The sequence below is a fragment of the Mytilus trossulus genome, chromosome 4 (assembly GCF_036588685.1).
Source record: "Mytilus trossulus isolate FHL-02 chromosome 4, PNRI_Mtr1.1.1.hap1, whole genome shotgun sequence".
Classification (NCBI taxonomy): Eukaryota; Metazoa; Mollusca; class Bivalvia; order Mytilida; family Mytilidae; genus Mytilus; species Mytilus trossulus.
In genome coordinates this window covers 42809939-42819302 of record NC_086376.1, presented here as the reverse complement: position 1 = coordinate 42819302, position 9364 = coordinate 42809939, and the positions used below count along the sequence as shown (strand labels likewise).

Below are 9364 nucleotides of genomic sequence, written 5' to 3'. Positions count from 1 at the left end.
CCCCTTACAGAATTGACCATGAAATCCAATAAATTTATTTGGACAGTTAAAAGTCAAAAGGCATTTGATAGCCTTAAGCAATCATTCATTAGTCCAGATATAATGGCTTTTCCTTTAGACAAAGGGGACTTCATATTAGATACTGACGCCAGTGATGTTTCCATTGGTGCAGTATTAAGCCAAATTCAAGATGGCCAGGCTAGAGTTATAGCATATGGTAGTAGAACCCTTAACAAAGCTGAACGCAATTATTGTATAACTGATAAAGAATTATTAGCAGTTAGATATTTTATAGAATATTACCGACAATATTTGTTGGGTAGAAGTTTTACTGTTCGAACTGATCACCAAGCTTTAATTTGGCTTTTCAGTCTGAAAGAACCCAAGGGTAGAATAGCTCGTTGGGTGGAGATATTATCTCCCTTTGATTTTAGAGTAGAATATAGACCTGGTCCCAAACATGGTAATGCTGATGCCATGTCAAGATGTAGCAACCCCCGTGATTGTGATTGTCCCGAGACCGATAACATGGAATATTTAAAATGTGGTCCATGTGCAAAATGCACAAAAAGAGCTCTTGACATGGCGTGTTCCATGAAAAATTCCCCAAATTTAGAAAAAGTTAAAAGTTTACAGAATTTAAATTCTGTAAAAACCAGACACCAATCAGAACAAGAACATACTTGGACTGTTTGGAAGTCTGGTTATACCATAATGCAATTAAAGCATTTTCAAGAGTCTGATAGTAATATAGGACCCATACTAAAATGGAAAACAGAAGGTGAAAGACATTCCTGGAAAGAGTTGGAACGGTATAGTCCAGCCACCAGACATTATTGGCATTTATGGGACTCCCTTCAAATCAAAGATGGTTTATTATTTAAGGAATTTTTAAAACGGGATGGCAGTGGTCATCATCTTCAATTCATGACCCCTTGTAAAATGAAAGATGAAGTCCTCATGCAGATGCATAATTCAATTACATCTGGACATTTAGGACAGAAAAAGACTAAAGAAAAATTAGCTCAGAGATTTTTCTGGTTTGAAATGAAGGAAGACATTTCAATTTGGATTTCCAAATGTGATGTTTGTGAGGCTATAAAACCTCCAGTAAAACATGCCAGGGCTCCTTTAGGGAGCATGCTAACAGGTGGGCCTTTGGATAGGCTAGCCACTGATATACTGGGGCCTCTACCTGTTACTCCCAGAGATAACAGATATGTATTGGCGATTTCAGACCATTTTACAAAATGGGTGGAAATATTCCCCATCCCCGATCAGACAGCAGCTACCTGTGCATATTTTATTCTTAATGAGGTTATTTGTCGCTATGGCTGTCCTTTGTCCTTGCATTCTGACCAAGGTCGGAATTTTGAAAGTGACATTTTTAAAGAACTATGTTCCTTATTAGAAATAAGGAAAACTAGGACTAGTGTTAGAAACCCTAAGGGTAATGGACAAATTGAAAGATTCAATCGTAGTCTACTGGCCATGATTAAGTCCTATCTATGTGGGGAACAAACAGACTGGGACCTTAATCTTGGATGTTTAGCAGGGGCTTATCGATCAACTCCAAATGAGTCAACTGGCCTTACACCAAATCTGCTGATGTTGGGCAGGGAGATTAGACTCCCATAAGAGGTTACCCTCGGGACCAGTCAATGTGTTAGCAATGACATTTTGACACCTGGAGAGTTTGTTCATAACTCAAAAGGCAGACTAGAAAAAGCCCATATTGTGGCAAGAAAACATTTGGCAAACAATGCCCAAAGACGTAAAAATTATTACGACAATAAAGTCAATTTGGTTATATACCAAAATTTTGACAAGGTTTGGTACCTTCATGGGACCAGAAAAGAAGGCATAAGTCCAAAGCTGCAGCCTCTTTATATGGGACCCTGTCTGATAACTAGAAAATTAAACGACTTAAACTATAAAATCCAGTTGGATAGCACTGGAACTTGTAAAGTTGTCAATCATGACAAGTTAAAGCCCTATCGGGGGGAAAATATTCCTAAATGGATGAGAAAAGTTGAAAATAAAAAGATTTGAGGTGTTTCTGATTTACCTTATATATACTGTTTTTTTTAAATATTTGAGTAGATTGACTGTACCAAATGTTGTTCTGATGAGCTGAAAAATATTTGTTCACATTATCAGTAAAAATTAAATTTGTGTACATATTGATTGTATATAAATAAAAATTAATTAGTTAACAATTTGTTTGTAAACTTAAGAATGTTTATTTTTAAGAAGCATAAAATGTCTAATGAATCAATGAAATGCAATTGATGATTAACATAAGCTAATAATATCAGATAGATAATTGTTGAAATCGAAATTTTTTTTTTGACAATTGATGAATAATTCATTGTACTGTTAGATGATTATCTCCCTTTTGTAAAATGTTTGATTATCTCCCTTTTGTAAACTGTTTGATTAACTCCCTATTCACTGCAGCATCAGTATGGCTGTGTATTGGCTGCATATACATTGTCAGCTTTCTTTTCCAATTTATGGTTTGTGGATATTTTGATCTACAAATAAAATTTTATATAAATAAATAGGAAATTAAGTCAAAGTTTCTAGCTAATGAAACAGTAAATTGTTATCTCCAGATGAGCAAAGTTGAGATTTTTTATCTTAATAAGAATATAATTAGACAAGTTGCTAAGGTCCTGTGTTATTTTCAGATGAGTACTTACAGTTATGATAGCAACAAGGCCGTTAGAAGGGCTACAGTATGTCTTCGGTGTCCAGAGGAGCACCCATACCAGGGCCCAAGATTCAGAGTCATAATCCACATTTTACTCAAACATGTAGAAATAACACAGGTTCCATATTACTGCTTGCTATGTGGATACAAAACCACCAAGGAGAGTCAGTTGAAGGCTCATCCTGCCTTCCACCAACATCATATAAAACAGAGGGAAGAGGCTATGGCTGCCAGGACTTTTGAGGGGGATAATTTTTACTTCCGCAAGAGTGAGCAACCGTATCAACCAAGGCCGGAGGAAGACTATAAATTGATGAGTACCAAAGGCACCCAACAAGATCCAATTTGCTGTTCATCAGGGGGAAGCACCTCTTCGTTGGATTTGACTGTCATAAGACCTTATGAACCTACCTATGGTCCACCAGAGTCCGATGCTGAGCTGGCCTCATCAGAATCATCCTCAATTCTGCCAGACTTCAGATTTGGGCAGTTGCCTTCTCCGCAAGATTGCACAGTTCCAGTCGAGTGCCAACCGTATGGTCCAGTTCCCGAACCTATGGAAGTTGTACAGGAGGTCCTGGAGCAGGCCTCCACCCAATTATTGACGGATTCCGATTTGGATTCAAGCTTTAGTTTCCTCCGATCACAACCAACCTCACCACTCGTCTCCACTCCCTCTTTAGCCACCCCAGTCAGAGAAGTAATGCTGCGAGAAAGACAGGATGACGAAGATATCCTGCAGCAACTGTTGCCAACAGCTATTCCGCTGGAGATAGACCTCACCCACCCTGCCAGTGAGTGGGACCACATCCCCCTGACACAACAGAGTAGAAGCCCAAGTCTGCCAAAGGAATCTTCGTCTAGTTCGTCCAGTTCTTCCAGTTCTACTTGCCATCACCTGGAGAACCTACAAGAGATTATAAGCACAGGTAATTGTGGATTGACGGTCGAGGTGGGTAAGGTTCAGGACCAGCTCCGTAACCTTACCAACCTTGTGACCACCATGTCAGCACATATACAGGGTTTAAGGAGCGTGGTTAGGCAGCAGGGAGAGGAAATACGGGGCTTGAAGAGCGATGACAGTTGTACCAGATTTGGAAGAAGAAGACCTTACGGATATTCATACAGCAGGAGCCAGAGACCGCAGACACCCTGGAGGAATTAAACTTTTGTTAAAGGTACTTTCATTGTAAATTTTGTTTTAATTAGAATGTATTAAGTATTGTTTTTTTTTATAAGTAATAATTTTTTAATAATGAGAAATATTTTGAACAGATAATGATCAGTAATTTCTAAAAATTAATACCTTTTGAGATTTATCTCCCTTTGGCTACTTTGAATTTGTTTTCTAACTTTAATTTTTGGGGTCTGAGTCTCTGAGGTCTGTTTGGAGTGTGGTCTTTCCTTTCCCTGGTGCCTACAAATATTAATATTATATACTTTATATAAATTCCAATATATAAAACTGTTTTTATAAACAAATCAATTTTAATGTAGGGATAATAACCATTTCTATTTAACTGTAGATCTAGTTTTACAGTATTTAAAACATATACTGTTATCAGTAGCCACTGATTCACTGTTGATACGGTTTGTCCAAGTATCATGTTATTAAAATAATTGTTAGGGTCAGTATTTTCTGACAGTTGCTTAAATTGATTTTTTTTTAATGTCGAATCAGTACAAACTCAAAAATTGTCCTGGGGAATAGAAGGGTGGATTTTTGAAACAGTGTAGAAGGTTTGCTCATAGTTTTTGTCGAGATGACAAAAGGATAATATTTAGCTCAGCCATGTTGTGTTCAAAATTTGTGTTCAAATTTTTAATGAGAATTTAGACTAATTAAAGGAGTCAAGGATAATGTTTGTGAATTAATTATTGTTAAAATAAGTGTATCAGGAAGAAAATGCTTACCATTGTTGGTTAACTGTTTTTTTTTATTTCAATTGTTGATATAAATTTTCTCTTGGGTGAACTGTGAAGAAAATTTAAATAGATATATATAATATGTTTGAGTGATTGAAGCATAAGCATATATGATGAGCAATAATGAGAGGATAATTTATTTGATAAATTTTTAAGAAGAATGAAAGATTGTGTGAAATTGACTGTATTTAATTATTTATTGAATCTGTTATTGTTAAAGTTTCATATTTTTGCTAAGGTAGAATAGGTAAATAAATCATGTTTGAAGCATAAATTCCGAGCTGTAACTGACAATTAAATGATTTGTTGAATTTGTGAGGACACGAAATTTCAAAAGGGGGGATAAAATGTAGCAAGGTACCCCCACCCTCTTTATTTTTGGTAAGAACACCCCTCCCCCTCTTTTGTTTTTGTAAACAGCAAAGAGTATTTAATTTGTAGGTGTAATGCTGTTTTATGACAAGAGTTATATACTGTGGTCTAGACAGCTGGCCAAAACAAAATTGGCTTTATAAATATCTTATAATTGTTTACATATGAGATTCTGTAATGTTTTTGAAGTTTCATTGTTGACATTTTTTTTTTGTTTATGTTTTGAACATGTTCAACAATTTCTATTTATAGCTTGGGGCTCTCACATATTGCTTCTAAGACTTTCTGGGTATAATAACTGTGTATAACTATAGTAGTCAGAGTATGCTTTTAGAATATTGATGTAGTTTTACCTGAAATATGTTTTTCAGGCCGTCTATATATTTTGAGATTTTCCCTCGTTGTAAAAGTTGCAGAAGACGTTCATTCACACGGACTTTTAGTAATAATTGGGCCATGTCAGCTAAAATTACTTACACAAGTATTTTACTGAAGTCGAATTGACTTTCAGAATTCATATAAGATCAGTGAGAAGTTGTAAATTACGGCTTAATCTGTCAAACATCGTGTCACTGCAACTTCTGCCATCCTCGCAATCCGCCATTGTTAACAAGTACGGTCTGCGATTCGATTGGCTGGGAAAACTAAAATTCTTTATTTTTATTCTTTTATTAAAATAACTTTGTACAATATACCATTTTTATGTACATACAAGAATATATATGTGAAACTTATTTTAAAATATGTTTTAATAATCAAATGTTCGATTCTGCTGTGTCAGTAGCACTGTAGCACACTAGCGCACATTTGAACTCTCGTAAGGTCAACGGTGTACTTGTGCAGATGATTTGATTGGTTATCGATCTGCAAATGCACAGTTGACCTAAAAGGGGTGAAATGTGCGGCGCGGGTAGTATAAAAAGGGCCCGAAAACGCTACTTCTACGTCACTTTTCCCATTTTGGCATAAGGAAGGACTCTGTCAAATTTATTCCAAAGAAAAGTAAGACCAGTTATTTTATATAGAAAATATTTAACGTTAACGTTTATCTCTTATAGGAAACGTTATTTTATTCCTTTTTGGAACTTTTAAATGAAAAGTGCATTAATAACAATGCTTTACTAAATTTAGATATTCTATTTGGAAATTATAAAAATGTTTAAATTCACGTTCACGGCAAGGAACAATTATTTAGAAAAGTAATAAAAACTTTTAGAAAAGTTGTTTAACAGAGTCCTGTAAAATTTAAACTTTAGAACAAATAAATAAAGATTCAGAGTCAGAAAGATTATTATTTATTTAAGTTTTCTATACATAGAAGATTGACAGTGTAAACTGGTTAAACATTACATCGTATGTGTTTAGATTCTAAACACTTAGGGAAATACTCAGATACACCTTTATTATTATAAGTATAGTTATAATAACCTGTACAGTTTGCTTATAGGTTATTTTGTGACCCATTACTAGTAAGTTTCTAGTACCCTTGTCCTCTATTTTGGACTTTCATTATTTGTAAAGACTTCAAATATACGTTACTGGTAATGTCTCCAGTATGAATGTTATTAAAAATTACCCCTTTTAGTGACCAAACACCTTAGCAAACTGTACCTTATATATTTACATGTATATATATGTATTGTGATCTCAGTATCTGTGCATCTGGAGAAAAACTAAATATTTTATTTAAGATAGCTCATGAAATAGCTCTGGTACAGTCAATCTAGCATTTTAATGTTTGTCAAATTGAGTAATATATTGAATTTTTGAATGAACATTCTGCCTTAGCAAAATGTTGAAATAAAGTATTGAAACTTGAAACGTATCCATTTCTATTAACATAGACTTATATAGACAGCAGACCTAGATTATATTATTTTTCGGTGTTCATCAATTAATTGGTCAGTGGTGCTTTTGGTCAGTTCTGGAATAGTTTCATGGTCTAATAGTGTTTGGAGATTTTGGTGGTCATTGATACCCTCTATCATCAAAACCCCTTGCGCGCTACAGTATATTGAAAAATGTCTTTCAGGCAATAACTCCTATCTTTTTTAGATCTTAGATTACAATCTTTTTCTAATAAAGATATGGGCCTTGAAAGCAGATGACATCGACTTCCATCTTTATTCACTCGGTTTTCTAACCAAAGATCGGTGGTTATCTCTGAGCATTCCTGCTTTCTCAAACAATGAAAACTGATTGCAACGAACTAGATATAAAGGTGCTTAAAATGGCGTTAAATAACAAGTCATATATCTATAAATTTAAGTTGTTGTTCGAAACATTTCGAAAAGAGCCTGTGTCGATATGAAATAGGACGTTGTTAAACAATTATAGTTACACTACATGCCATGGTAGTCTAGGAAGGTATCGTATCACCAGCAGTGATTGTGATATATGGCTGTGTACATTCTGAATATATGTTGTGTACAAGCTATCATTTTGTACACATTATAATTTGTACAAAAATATTGTACAAATTATAATTTGTATAAAACGTGCCTGTACAAATTATAATTTGTACAAAATTTGACCAAAATTCACTTATAACTTGTACAACAGTTTTAAATATGCATTTTGGTGAAAAATGCAATAATTCACATGATAGAATTGTAATTAACTGACCACACACTAAACCTTATTAACATGATACACCGTTTATAAAAAAAATTGGTGTATTTACTGTCTTCTGATTGGTTAAATTTATTAGTTTTATTTGCAATGTTGTCAATTTTGATGGCGACACGCCCACTCTGACGTTGTGTATTCATACGCCAACATGTGTGAACATTGTTATTGTTAACATAAATAATATTAAATGTTCTTTGAGCCTTATTTTTGATAGAAATTTATTTATAGTTATCAAAGGTACCAGGATTATAATTTAGTACGCCAGACGCGCGTTTCGTCTACATAAGACTCATCAGTGACGCTCATATCAAAATATTTATAAAGCCAAACAAGTAAAATGTTGAAGAGAATTGAGGATCCAAAATTCCAAAAAGTTGTGCCAAGTACGGCTAAGGTAATCTATGCCTGGGATAAAAAAAAATCCTTAGTTTTTCGAAAAATTCAAAGTTTTGTAACATGAAATTTATATTTATTGACAATACTATTAAAAAAAGCTTGGTAAAACCAAACTTTTAAAATAATACTATGTATGTAGACTAATTTAGTATATACATGTGTATTGGTTGGAAATATAAATGATTCATTTTGTGAATAAAAATATAAAACACTTAATCTAATTATACCAATAGTCTTTTATAATAGACTATCATGTATTTGTGTTTCGTTTATCCTGTCTCGCTATGCATTATCTTATATATAAAAAAGAAGATGTGGTATGATTGCCAATGAGACAACTATCCACAAAAGACCAAAATGACACACACATTAATAACAACTATAGGTCACCGTACGGCCTTCAACAATGAGCAAAGCCCATACCGCATAGTCAGCTATAAAGGGCCCCGATAAGACATGTAAAACAATTCAAACAAGATAACTAACGGCCTTATTAATGTAAAAAAAAATGAATATGTTTGTATATATTCTCCTCTTGAACACAAGTATGTGTCTGAGGTTATGCAAAAAATCTTTTGCAGGGTATAATGCTTAATTTTGATTAAATGGTACACAAATAACTTGACTAAACATGTATTTTCTACACTGGTTAGAGGTATAGGGGGAGGGTTGAGATCTCACAAACATGTTTAACCCCGCCGCATTTTTGCGCCTGTCCCAAGTCAGGAGCCTCTGGCCTTTGTTAGTCTTGTATTATTTAAATTTTAGTTTCTTGTGTACAATTTGGAAATTAGTATGGCGTTCATTATCACTGAACTAGTATATATTTGTTTAGGGGCCAGCTGAAGGACTCCTCCGGGTGCGGGAATTTCTCGCTACATTGAAGACCTGTTGGTGACCTTCTGCTGTTGTGTTTTTTTATTTTGGTCGGGTTGTTGTCTCTTTGACACATTCCCCATTTCCATTCTCAATTTTATTATTCATTATTAACAAATATTTTGAAAATTGTATATTTTTGAATATCATAAATATAGTTTTGAAAAAGAATAATCAGTCCCTTGCTTTCATGAAAATGAAAAATCTTGCTTCAATAGTGCAGAAAATGAATAATCTGTCCTCTCAGTTTACAAAAATAAATAACCGATCAAAAACAAATCCTCCTGTCTCCCCTTGGAATATCTAATGGTCGTCCCCTAAATGAATGGCTGTGACTGATAGCTACCACTATGACTGGTCTTCACTATTTCCAATGAAAATTGCACAATAGCTCGAGTTTGCTTAAAACAATTTGAATTCATAGGAATTTTAAAACATGGTTCCCCA

At 34.2% G+C, this 9364-nt stretch overlaps 1 long non-coding RNA gene across 1 annotated transcript; it reads right to left on the bottom strand.

Annotated features, from left to right (window-relative positions):
• Positions 1-3782: 3782 nt before the first annotated feature.
• Positions 3783-7022, bottom strand: LOC134715322 (uncharacterized). The gene is made up of 3 exons (XR_010106661.1): positions 5492-7022; positions 4631-4691; positions 3783-4133 (listed from the first exon to the last, which is right to left on the bottom strand). It is a non-coding gene; the product is annotated as an uncharacterized LOC134715322 (long non-coding RNA).
• Between the last annotated feature and the right edge of the window lie 2342 nt (positions 7023-9364).